This window comes from Tiliqua scincoides, chromosome 3, assembly GCF_035046505.1.
Source record: "Tiliqua scincoides isolate rTilSci1 chromosome 3, rTilSci1.hap2, whole genome shotgun sequence".
NCBI classification, from domain to species: domain Eukaryota; kingdom Metazoa; phylum Chordata; class Lepidosauria; order Squamata; family Scincidae; genus Tiliqua; species Tiliqua scincoides.
Window position 1 is genome coordinate 192,610,839 of NC_089823.1, and position 13,227 is coordinate 192,624,065.

The following is a 13,227-nucleotide window of genomic DNA, read 5'->3' on the forward strand; positions in this document are numbered from 1 at the left end:
TGTATCTCACAGTGGCCCAGCAGGTGCCTCAGGGGGGCACAAGTCCACACGGGGCCTGCATCCTGGGCCCTCCCTCGCACCTGGCAAGCTGAGGTGGCCTCCTTCTAAAACCAGGAGGCTGCACCTACCATCAGGGCCTGTACCCTGTGAGGGACTTTCTCTCCAGAAATCTGTCCGTCCCCTTTTTAAAGGCATCTAGACTAGGTCACCACGTCATGTGGCAAGGAGTTCCACAGACTAATGGCACACTGGGTAAAGAACAGGGACCTGTGGTGTGTGGGGAGGCAGGTGAGGCAGTGCTTCCCCACTGGAGTCCTTCACAACGTGCCACCACCGTGGGTGGTGTTCTTAAGAGAGCCCTAAGAGCTGGATCAGGCCAAAGGCTCATCTAGTTCAGCCTCCTGTATCTCACAGCAGCCCACCAGATGCCTCAGGGAGCATACAGGACAACAGGAGACTTGCATCCTGGTGCCCTCCCTTGTCAGCCAAACGTAAGAAGAGCCTCACTGGATCAAGCCAAAGGCCCATCCAGTCCAACCTCCTGCATCTCACAGTGGCCCACCAGATGCTTCAGGGAGCACACAAGACAGCAAGACACAACCTGTGTCCTGGTGCCCTCCCCTGCATCTGGCATTCTGAGGTGCTCAAGCGTGGGTTGTGAGTACTTGTGGAAGCACCTTGTTGAAGGACTCCTGTGGGGAGGCACTGCCTTGCCTGCTTCCCATTATCCCATTATCTGCCTTGCCTGCCTCCTTGCCTGCCTCCCCACCCACCGCACGTCCCTGGTAAAGGAATCAATCACCCCGAAAGACACAACACAGTACATTCAAGGATGCCTGCTGTGGATACAGTGGTTGTGTGAATAGGACCTACTGAACGTGGAATTAAAACCCATTTCTGCCCAGCCCACAGGTGTAAACAATTGATCCCTGTTGCATATATGCAACTTTGGACAGAACTGGCTTAAGGGCAGAGAATCCATCTCAGTTATAATGGTGTATGTATGAAATAGCAGGGATGGGGATGTTTCTCTGTTCATCGCTTCTTCAGGGAACCTACACTTGAAGATTTCTGACCCATTCGAAATTCACAAACACACACATTCCATACAAAAAAGAAATCTCTTAAACATGTTTAGGATTTGAATGGGAACCCAGTTGGTATCTCTGTATTAATTGTTCCTGGCAGCCTGCCATTGTTTTTAACATAGGCTTTCAAGACTGCTTTCCTGGTGCTCTTTTTGAGCCAAGGTGTCAGGGCCTGCAGTTATAGGAGATGCAATTCAAGAAGATGCAATTTTGCAACTACAGTGGGGATAACCAGGACTAAGTGTGCCTGACAAGACAGACAATTGGACTTGCCTTCAGAACAGTGAGCACTTTATTCAACTACACAGTACTGTAGGCATATTTTTGCTCTTGGCTTGCTTGGGTTTTTTCCCCCTAAACAGCAGCTATAAGTTTCCAAACTGGAGCAGCTGCTTACAGCTGAATCCTGAGACGCCCAGTGCCCAAAGCTGCAGCACTACAGAAATAGCTGCCACTACATCCTTTAGCCATTGCATCCTATGCACCCTACAATTGCCCCCTTCCCCTTTGTAAGGGAAGCAGCCCCACAATGGGGCTACTCGACTCTGCGCTGGCTATTTAGCAGGCGCAAAGTAAAGTAATCCTGTGTCTGGCCAAGAGGCCCAATGTGGGCTTTGGATCCAGCGGAGCTCTGCTGGTCCCAGTAAGGCAATAATAGCAACCTGAGGACTTTTTATATCACTGTTGCTCCGGCACTTCCTCCAAGAACACCGGGAGCTAGAAGTCATCAAGGCCATTGAGCCTGCCCTTTTGGTACACTAAGAATTAGTGTTTCCCAGGCCTACTGTTTTCTTAATATTTCTTCACCCAATGTACAATTACCGCAGATACTTGCCTATAAGTCGACCCCACAGGTAAGTCGGGGCAGGTTTTGAACCAACAATCATGGGATTTTCTATGACCCTCGGATAAGTCAGGGGTTAAACTTAGGGGGGTGTCTGACTATAGTTTTGTCTGATTTTACCCAAGGCCAGATCCTGAAAAATAACCTACCACTAATTATTACCTCAGAACTGTACTTTTTATTTTATTAAAAACATAGTAAAAGATCATAAGATACATTTTTATTCTTTTTAAAATTCTGGTCTTCACCACTTTTTTGTAAACACTATCAGAGTAAGTGCACTGTAAACTACATACCAGTAAAACAGTGGTTCCCAACCTGGTATTCACATACTCCCAGGGACACTCAACAGGACCTTTAGGGATGTCGTACCCTGCCCAGAAGGGCAGCACCAGTTGGTAGACAGGGCCCACCAGGGTCTGTTCAGTGCCGCTGAGACCAAATAAGCAAGACATTGAGAGGTGGAAGGCTATGAAGGCTGTTGATTGTTTCAGCAAGACACGTCTGTGGCCTCTGGGAGACTTAGCTCAAATCCAGAAGGCACTCTTCAGAGGAGTGGGACACTTTTTATACAATTCTAGGCTCTTTGTTTGAAATCTAGACTTCCTATTCGCTGAAAATCCACATCATAGATGGGGCAAACTCTTAATAGGCTGTAGATAACCTTAGAGACACCTCATAGGTGAGTTTCAAGTTACAGGTCTCCAAAAAAGGTTTCCAGTATTGACCCAGTGCTGAACCTTCAAATTATACAGATTGTTTGACGGGTAACATCATTAAAAGAGGGTACAAACACAGGTGTGAAGACCTCATCTTTGGCAGAACTTCAGACCTGTTTCTTGGTGTGCCCATCTCATTAGTGTGCCCTGATATGGTGCTTTTATCTTTTATACTTGTTGCTTAACATAGCTTCTGGTTTCTTTTATTAAAAGGGGTTTTCAAAAGCTTTACTAAACTAAAACTTCTATAGCTTAATTCTATATAACTATTGTGACCAGTTACCTTGAGTACAGTGGTATTAAGGGATATGTCTTTTGCCCTAAAAAGCATGAGAATAACAATTTTAAAACTTTAAGTGGTCACAGGCAGACTGTCCTTGCTAAGAAGTGACCTCATTCCTCTTCAGTAGTTGCCTAGCACCTGCTAAAGTGTAATCTCTCTGAACGAAGGCTTCAGCCAGCTTCTTTGCTCTCTTAAACTTTTCAAGTAACTTTTAGTCCCCTATGGCCTGCCTCTATTTCAGTTGCAATTCAAACAGAGAGCCTTCAAAGGCAGAAAGTTCCTGATACTTTCCACTCTGTCCCTTTCATCTTCTCACCCTCTCATTACTTTCAAAAGAGGAATAGCCTTGTCTCACTTTGACTTGTTCAAGGATGCTTGCTTATCTAATTAAAATGTGTGCTGTCTTCTAAAGTTCATCTCTTGCAGGTGTCTGTGGTTAGCTAGCTAGACTTTGTTAGTTTGCCAAGAAACATTGCCAACTGATAGCAGAGCAGTTAATGAGCAGAGCAGTTAATTCTTTTAAGCTTTCCCCTTTCATGCTTTTTCTGTCTTCTTCTTGCCTTCTCACCCCCCCCCCCTTTTTGGTTCTTTGTTGCACTGTATTGATGGTTGCTACAGGTTTGGCTGGGGGGAGGGAGTCTGAGACAGGTAAGCAGGCTTCAGGGGTAATTGAAAAAGAATGGAATAATGGCAGAAAAAGGCAGGCCGTGCTCCAGAATGCCTTGCAAGGCCCAGCAAGGCAGGAAGGGAGGTAGCTAGTGGAGCTGTGAAAACCCCACCAATAGCTAGTTTTTGGTCATCAATTCATCTATGAACCAGTGATTGAAAACCATCACAGTAAAAAAACTGAAACATAATATGAAAAGTGATCAATCACCCAGAATTTCTCAGCACACTTCTGGTGCAAAACAGTGCAAAGGCAGAGTCTTCTGTTCTTCAGAAGAATGAAAATAGAAAATATGTGATGAATACATGAAGTCTGGGCTTTCATATGGAGGAGATGAAGGCTTGTATTATTAATTACAAACATTTTGCTAATGTGCAGGGTACAATTTATGGAAATGGTCTGCCAAGGGATATGCAAATGAAAAAGGTTGGGAACCACTGCAGGAGATCCATGAATCAAATCCACCTTTAAGGTGGACATGAGGAGAACCATAAATCAAAGACACCTTTAAGGTATCTGGTGTGTTAAACCAGAAGCTCTACATACAACATACAACCCATAACACATAACTGAGAGTGTGCAATTCAATTCACAGCAGAGAGATGAGATATTTGCAACCCTTTTTACTCAGAAGTAGACCCACTGCTTTCCATGGGTGTTATTCTTAAGTAATGGTGCACTGAATTGTAGCCTGGGAAGGAGGGTCCCATCCTGGTGTTTCAAAAAACCAACCTTCTTTGCAAACATTTGCAAAGCAGAACCAGGCTGCAGCAGAAGGAAGGAGAATAAAAGGTTAACTTTGGCTGGAATGTCCCTGGAAAGTAACTACAGCAACTAATAAGGTGCCTGCCTGAGCTGAGCAATAGCTCAGCTGAGAAGAAACTGTTCAGAGCTGAAAGGCTCTGCCCTCTGATTGACCCGGAGATAAGGCGAAGTGAGAATTGGAACTTGATTACTTGGCAAAAATTTCATGTACTATACGAGAGTATCTACGGTAATATGTGGAACTCCTTGCCACATTATGGTGTGATGGCACTTGGCCTAAAAACCTTTATATAGGTGTCTTGTTTTATTGTGTGCTCCCAGAGGCATCTGGTAAGTCACTGTGAGATACGTGAAGCTGGATTTAGGTAGGCCTTTGGCCTGATCCAGCAGGGTTCTTCTTATGTTTGGCTATACACTTTCAGGACAGGACAGCAATTCATCACATATTGCAAATTCTTTATCTCCACTACAACAGGCCTGCTAAGGCAACAACAGCAACAGGAGGGCTGGGGAATGGACTTTATTCTTCAGTGCCTGTGAAGCTTCATCCATGTACAGCACAAGCCTACACATGTGAGGTAGATATCACCAAATTCAATCCCATTAAACTTCTATTTCCTGTGAGTAAGCATTATTGGATACAATGGGGACTTAGATCTGAGCAGGAGGGCTTCTCCAGGTCTCCCAGTGCCTTATTAGGCATGAAGAAGGTCCCTTCCAGTTTCTCTGTGAAATAGGAAGTTGGTTTTTTTGCCTGCCAAGCTCAGTCTGAGCTCAGTCCCTGGCATCTGCTGAGCTCATAAGGGGATGCGTGTGGGGGCCCGGTGGGGGCCAGACCCGATCCATGGATAACTGAATCTATGGATCTGGAATCCACAAATATGGGGGGCCCTCTGTATTGAGAAATCAGCATCAGTGTGTTTACTAGTCCCATAGACCCTGCCCGAGCAAGCCTCCTTTGCATGTGCTTTTGGAAGATTGCCAGCCTGAAATGTCTGAAGTCAAGGGAGGGCAACAGTGTGTTTGTGCTGCAGTTCTTTTCTTTAAGTCTTAGAATAGGTAGATAGAAGTGGAAATTAACATCATAGTGACCAGTTGTTGTTGAAGTTAAACAGAAAAGTGGTACATTGCATCGGATCAAAAGAAGACCTTTCCCCATTCAAATTGTCTTATCAGTTCCTGCTGCAGATTTATGCTTTCCCTTAGCCAGGAGCTCTGAAAGTTGCACAAGAGACAAGTTCTGGAAGGACAGCCATGCTAGTCTGTTGCAGCAAAAGGAATAATAGAATCTTGTGGCAATGTAATGGCTAACATTTATTGTGGCATACACATTCATGGGCAAGAGTCCACTTTGGTAGATGCATGAAGTATTCAACTGAGGATAATGTTTAATGGAACTTAACACAGAAATATATGTTAAGGAGGAAGCTGTTGTTCTGGCACTGTTGAATAAATTTGAGTCTAGATGTGATGGAACTTATTGGGGCAGATATCAGACCTCTGTTATCATAGTGCTTATTTTGAGGGCACAACACTTCTATCTCACAGAGACAGTTATCACTTTTCAATCAAGACTTACTCTCATCAATTCAGATACTTGATCAAGCTTAAGTTGCAGTCTAGCGTAGGTCAGATGGGCAGTATTGATTAGGCCAAGATGAATTTTAGTTTGCTTATTTAAAGCATCATAAACTCCAGATATGAAATCTGGTCTATCAAAATCATGCTGCCCATTTACCCGAGGAACTGCACCAGCTAGCAGAGCCATTAATTTCCTTCTTTCTAAGAAAGCAGCTGGGCTCTCATTTTCATATTGTTCAGTGTTATGGTACATTTTTGGCATTGGAGTGCCTGGTTTCAAGGTGTGTAAAACCGCTCTCATCCAAGGGAAGGTTTCTAAACTACGCAGATCCTGAGCAGCCACAAGACTATCCAAAGCTGCACTGTCTTGACCCTTTGCACATTTTTGTGCTAGGGGAGTGAGGTCTACACCTGTTAACTGGGGACAGCGCCTGTGAACTTTGAACATCCAATCAAGGCAGCTGACTCTTGATAGAGTACCCAGTTCTCTGGCAACCACCTCTAGTTCTGAAGGTTTCCATGGAGCATACACTAGTTCCATGGTAACATTATTATTAGCCACTATCTCCTTTGTGGTAACGGGATCAACTGGGCACTGTGTCTCTCCTTCCCATTGAGGGTTAAATGGAGACGCAGGCACTGCATCAGAGGGCAAAGTTTGCTCTGATTCAAAGATTTCTTTGGCTCCATTCCCGTATACTGCTGCTATTGAAGCTTTGTGTGAGTTTAGAGCCTCTTTTAATTGCTGTATTTCCTTCTGGCAACTCACGTGGCTTACAGACTGTTTGTTTTGTTGGGCCTGGGTCATGAGTTTTAACACTAAGTTTCTGGTTCAAGATCATCCTTTAGCTTTCTATTTTCTCGTTCATATTTAAGAACCTGATCATACTCTTCTATTGACTTTTTCCTTTCTAGGGTGTAAATGACAAGTTCATTTGTGTAATGTAACTGCCTGTTCAGATCAGTTATCCTAGTCTCTTTGTCTGCTTCCTGCCTGGCTTTATCCCGTGCAAGCTCAGTAAGCTGTGAATGTAAACTCTCCTCTTTCAGCTTCTGATCTCTTCTGAATTCTGCTAATTGAATCTCCTGATCTCTTTTAATTTCTGCTATCTGGGCATCTTTCTTCTCCAGCTGTATCTGTAGTTCCTTGTGGCACTCAGCAATCTGTGCATTTTTTTTCTCTAACTGGATCTCTTGATCTCTTTTAAATTCTGCTATCTGGGCATCTTTTATTCCTAACTGAATCTCCTGGTCCCTTTTACAACTTCCTAATCGTGTCTCTAGCTCTCTTTTAAGGTCCTCTGTCCTACATTCTAATATTCCTATTTTCTCGTCTTTCTTCTTTTCTTTATTCCACTGATCCTGTTTTTCATCAAACTCCTTCTTCAAGATTTGTATGCTTTTCTGGAAGGTCAAAATACCATTCCTCAAAGCATGAGCAAAAACTGCATCTTTAGTAGCTCCTCTCGGCTTGTATTTCTTTTTGAATTCCTCACAAAGATCAACCATTTTTTCACAAATATCATTGCTTTCAAAGCAGCCGAATTTCCATGGACTCTGTCCTTTTTCCCCTAACCATTTCTCTAGACAATTAACTCCTGAACTTGTGTACAAGTTCTGGGTTTCTTTAGCTTCTGCTCCATTCATTTTCATGGTTTTGTTTTTCCTTCTCATATATTGTGCTTGCTAATTGCTTCAGTTAAAAGCACACTGGAAAGGAATTTTTATTGAGGCTTGCTTACTCATAAGGAGCAAACAGCTGACTCCTTTTAGCAGGATTAGGAGCAAAAAGACGAATCACAAATTTGTGATTCTAGTGTTTCTCAAATCTATGTTCCTACTCCCTATGCTTTTTTCCTTTAACATTCAGCAAGGTTTTTCCAAAAGAATCTTTGCAGAACTACTGTCTGATCCTGTGTTAGCTCTGTCCCACGTGGCATCACCAACACATGCCTGCCCAGCTTTCTCCACCAATTAAAATGTTACCAAAAAGGCTGCTTTGTTTAGGGGAATTAGTATATTAGCCTTTTGGAAACTTTTTGGGACCATAGGCTGGATAACAAGACAGCGTAGAGCAAAGAGATCCCTTGCCTAGCTCAATGAGACTGGGAGAAAGGTAACTTTCAATCAAAGGATTATATTTTTATTGCAAAAACACACAAAGGTAAAATAATACACATGGAGAATTGATAAGTATAGATTTCTAGTACTTGTGTATAGTGTACCTAGCTAGTGGTGGATGCATGTGCTATGTATTTGGGTGCATCCGAAAAGGAATCAGAAATGGATAGGGTGTAGGAAAGTATTTAGGGGTTCCTTAATCTGATAAACCCAGTTGTTGACTAAAGATGAGGGAGAAGGGAGGAATAGATAGGGAAGAAGGGAGAGAGTTTAGACGCAAGATATATTTACCTGTCCGGGGAGGGGGCAGTTGGGGGAAGAATCCTGTGTAGGACCACTCCCGCAGGAGGGCAATCAGAGAGAGAGAGAGACATGTGCTCTGAGTTCTCTCTTATAAGGATTGTCTTTGACCTGGAAGTTGACCTAAACTGACCGGAAGTATCCCAGAGCTGTGCACATGCTCAGTATACACCCAGGTGAAAAAAAAGGTGGAAGGGTCCAGAACTCAGCTATCAGCAAAGCCTGACTCTGGGGGAGGGAGACAATATGCATAAGGTGCTTAAGAATACAACAAAAGAACAATAGACCTTTTCCTCCGGAGGTGCAGACTTGTTTTGCATAATCAGGAGACTCAGTGATTAGGTTATACATTGACCTGCAAGGAATTGGGGGTTGTGTAATTCATGTGCTTGTAGCTTGGCCATGGCCCTTAGAAACACGTGGTGGGGGAGGAGTGGCCTGCTTGCTTGGTCTGTATGATCCAAAATAACATAACCAGATATAAAAATCACAACTTGGAAGGGAAAAGGGGATTTTCACGTAACAACTTCTTCCACACAAGGACCCTGCAGCACTGCTTAGGCTTTGCTCTTCCAAAATCAGCTGGAATAAGCTTGATTACTGTGGTTCCAGATAGCACTTGACATAGCATTGTATTTCACAACACTCAACCACACAAAGGTGAGTGAATCAAGCATACACCAGTTACAGCAATCCTAAGCAAAAAAAAAAAAGATTTTTTTTAAAAATAAGAACATAAAAAGAGCCCTGCTGAATCAGACCAAAAGCCCATCTAGTCCAGCTTCCTGTATCTCACAATGGCCCACCAAAATGTACATTTACTTTTAAAAATCTTTTTCATTGCACACTAGTCCTGCACACTAGTTATGGTTATAGTCTTTATCCTTACCTTCAGTATGTGTTTGTATGATTCTTTTTAAATTAATGATGGTATTGTATAACTAAAAATATACAGTTAATGTAAAATTTTAAAATATTGCAACCTAAAAACAAAGAAAGGTTTTATTTACACACTTTCACTTTGGCATCAAAATTAATCACGAAAATAAAAACACCGAGAAGAAACCAAATGCCAGGAAGGCCTTGCTTTGCAGAATAGATTATGACAGAAGTGCAAGCTCTTTATTTTTATTTCTTTTATTTTTTAGTCAATATACTTGCATTTAACCCAAAACTAAAAAGAACTTTGAAAAAACAAAAGTCAACCAATGTAGATTAAAATCCAGCTCATCAGGATGGTGGAGGATGCAGAAATGATGTGTTGAACTTCAGTGCTGCTCCCTTTCTTGAACAGTTCATCTGCACAATTTTAACCTTTTCAAATGACTACCCAGGTACAGAACAAGTAATGGTGGCAGTATAATGAGAAAATGCAGGGCAAGTGACACAAAAAGGTGAAACTTTGCCAACCATGCCATTAAGACCTCTCATCATGCACTCTTTGAATTGTCTCTTTAACAATGAAGTCTTTTTATTCTTCTTCCTCTCATTCCCTTTTCTCAGCAGGACCTCCTGTCACTTCCTCTTACCAGTTCTCCTTTCCACTTGTCACCACAGCTCCTGTCTGGCAGCACAGCTCGTGCTTCATTTTATTGTATAGTTTTCCATGTATTCTTTTTACATTTTCACCTAGTCTTCAAAGCTTTGCACTGCCCATGGCATCTAGTTAGCAACAAGGGAAGCTCTGAACATACAGTACTAGTGAAACTGACAAAGTTTGTTTGCATTGAAGCCAGCAACTAGCTGCAGGCAAAAGGGGGAATTTAACTTGACACTTCTAAACTCCAAGAGTATAATGCAAGTGAAATGGACTAAACGCCTTGTGAAAGTGGATTGAAAGGGTAATGTAAATGTCACCTTTACCTGATCTTGCTGTAAGGAGAGTAACAGCCCAATCTATCTTGCGCTGGAGCAGGCAGGCTGGGCTGCACTGTATCCAGCACAGGTTTGGGGCTAGCAGTGGTGCAACTGGGGGCAAGGGGAATTTACTCCCCTTCCCCAAGGTAGAGTGGCAGTGGCCTGAATGGGGCTACTTGGAACTGCGCTACCTAAAGAGATGGCCCAGATCTGAGCAGACCGGCACTAGGCTGTGTCACCAGGGAGGGGGGTTAGGATCCAGCTGAATCCACACCTGCCTGCCACCTGCCCTCCCCCATCCTGGAACACCCCCACAATACTTCCCTCTGCCCTCCCCAGACCCCATGCCAGAGGTTCACAAACTCACCCTCCACTGGCACTGCTGGGGCCGCAGACAGCCTCTGGACCCTGGCACAAGTCCCCTGTACTAGCGTCCCAACTTACCTGCTGGCACAGAAGTGCCTTACAGCACTTTTGTGACACCAGGAGGCCAGTACAGGGACTTGCACCAGCCTCGGGCACATTTTGGATTGCCCCCAAAAATATTGTGTAGAATAGACCAAGTATAGATACAGAAGCCATGAACGAAAAGATCCAGAAAGTACTTTTTGCCAAGAAAATTCCTGGTGTGTTTTGAATGTGACAATTTTTCCACAAAGGAAAATTAAAATGTGGATGCACCATTTTAGTCTGATTTTATCCTCTTCTGAATTCCACCAAAATTAAAGTGAAAATATCAGAAGAACATTCTGCACATGGGAGCTTCAAGGAAGGAACCTGCTTTAGTGGAATGTGGAGAAAGGAATCAAATAAAATGCGAAGGTTAAAATGTAAACCTTCCTATAGTACTGCTTCACATTTTCAGGATTCACCCCTGGTATTGAAAACAGAATCTGGGTTTGAGCTAAGGTGAGCCACAGCACAAATTAAACTCTGCACTACTTACAGTATCTCCCCCCCCCCCCAACACTTCATTAGACAGGACAACATAATGCTCTAATCTGGTCAGTGCAATATTCAAATTTCAATGTAAACATTATTTGGAATTGAAATGTGCAAAACCTCAGAGATGATAGAGTTCTGAAACAATAGCACTAGTCCTGTACCATCATCCAATTTATCTGTTCTTTTGCTGTGTGTGTAAATGAAAATGTTGTGAGCATTTTGTGAGAGTGTAATAGGTTGTGATACCAACAGCCCAAATCTTGCATCTTTATAGAGATCCTTCCTCTTCTAGAAATATACCTAGGGTTGTTGTTGCTTACATTTTGCAAGTTCATATAGCTTCACGTGAGGCTGTCCACTGGCTTGGCCTTTTTGAGACATAAGAACTTAAGAAGAGCCCCACTGGATCAGGGCATAAGCCCGTCTAGTTCAGCTTCCTGTATGTCACAGTGGCCCACCAAATGCTTCAGGGATAACACAAGACAGCAAGATACAGCCTGCGTCCCGGTGCCTTCCCCTGCATCTGGCATTCTGAGGTAGTCCACCTCTAAAATCAGGAGGTTGCATATACCCATCATGGCTTGTATCCCATGATGAACTTTTCCTCCAGAAATTTGTCCAGTCCCCTTTTAAAGGCATGTAGGTGAGATGCAATCACCATATCGTGTGGCAAGGAGTTCCATAGATTAACTACACGTTGAGTAAAGAAATATTTTTTTTGTCTGTCTTAACTCTCCCAACACTCAATTTTAGTGGATGTCCCCTGGTTCTGGTGCAACGTAAGAGGGAAAAGACAATTATATTTTGATTTTATTTATAAGTCACTACAGCTTTGTTGCCCTAGTGCAGGGCTTTTCAAACTGGGGTGTCATGACACCCCAGCCTGTGGGCCCTGGCCACTTTCACCTTAAGGGGCAGGGGCAGCCTGGATGCAGGGAGGAGGCATCGGCATGATCCCCAGGTTCATTAGGTGCTTGGGTACACTTACCCGAGCCTCCTGAAGCCTCCTTGGGGTGCGGGGAGCCCTGCGTGATCTTCAGGGAGCCTGCAGCTTTGAAAGCTAAAGCTGAGCGACTACGCCCCGCCTTCGCTAAAGTGGAAGTGGAGCGCAATCGCTTCACTTTCACTTCCGAAGCTGCGGGGAGCCCTGGAGAAGGTCACACAGGGCTCCCCGCACCCCGGGGAGGCTGCAGGAGGCTCAATTATGTGTAGCCAAGCTTCTGCAGCCCCCTGAGTGGCGCAATCCTGGGGATCGCGCCGCTGCCTCCCCCCACCGCCGCTGCCTCCCCCCCTCCCCTGCAAGAACTTAGAGCGGCTCAAACTCTCCCCAGAGTCTGAAAACCGCTGCCCTCGGAGGAAAACAGGCATCGATCCTTACAGCAGAATTTGACAAATATCCTTACTTACTTCATTTATATGACCAAGGGCACAAGCCTAACCAGGTCTACTCAGAAGTAAGTCCCATTGTGTTCAATGGGACTTACTTCCAGGAAAGTGAGGTTAGGATTGCAGCCCAAGACTACTTTTCCCATGGAATAACCCAGTTTGCACAGTGCTGTTGGAATCAGGGTGACCAGACCAGATGTCATAACCGCCAAAGAGGACCAGGCACCCCAAAACGTAGACATCCAAGAAACCCCAAAACCCCACATCCAAGAAAAATGTAGGACATGATAAAATAAAAACTATAAACACTCATATATTGAGTTTATGTGGTTAGTTTAAACATTATATATTATTAAATTTAAAACTATTTTCCATTTAGCACCAGGACCTACTTCTTCGAATGAGAATCTGTCAGGACCCACTGGAAGTGATGTCATGACCAGAAGTGACATCATCAAGCAGGAAAATTTTTAGCAATCCTAGGCTGCAGTCCTACCCACACTTACCCAGGAGTAAGTCCCATTGAGTATCATTGTTAAAAGAATATACATAGTAGCTTGTTAAAAGTACAGGTCTGTAACATTTCCTCAGATGCAGCCACATACCATGGTAGCATTAAGTCTAATATATTAAAAATAAAGTATTGAAATAAATGGGGACCCACCTGAAAT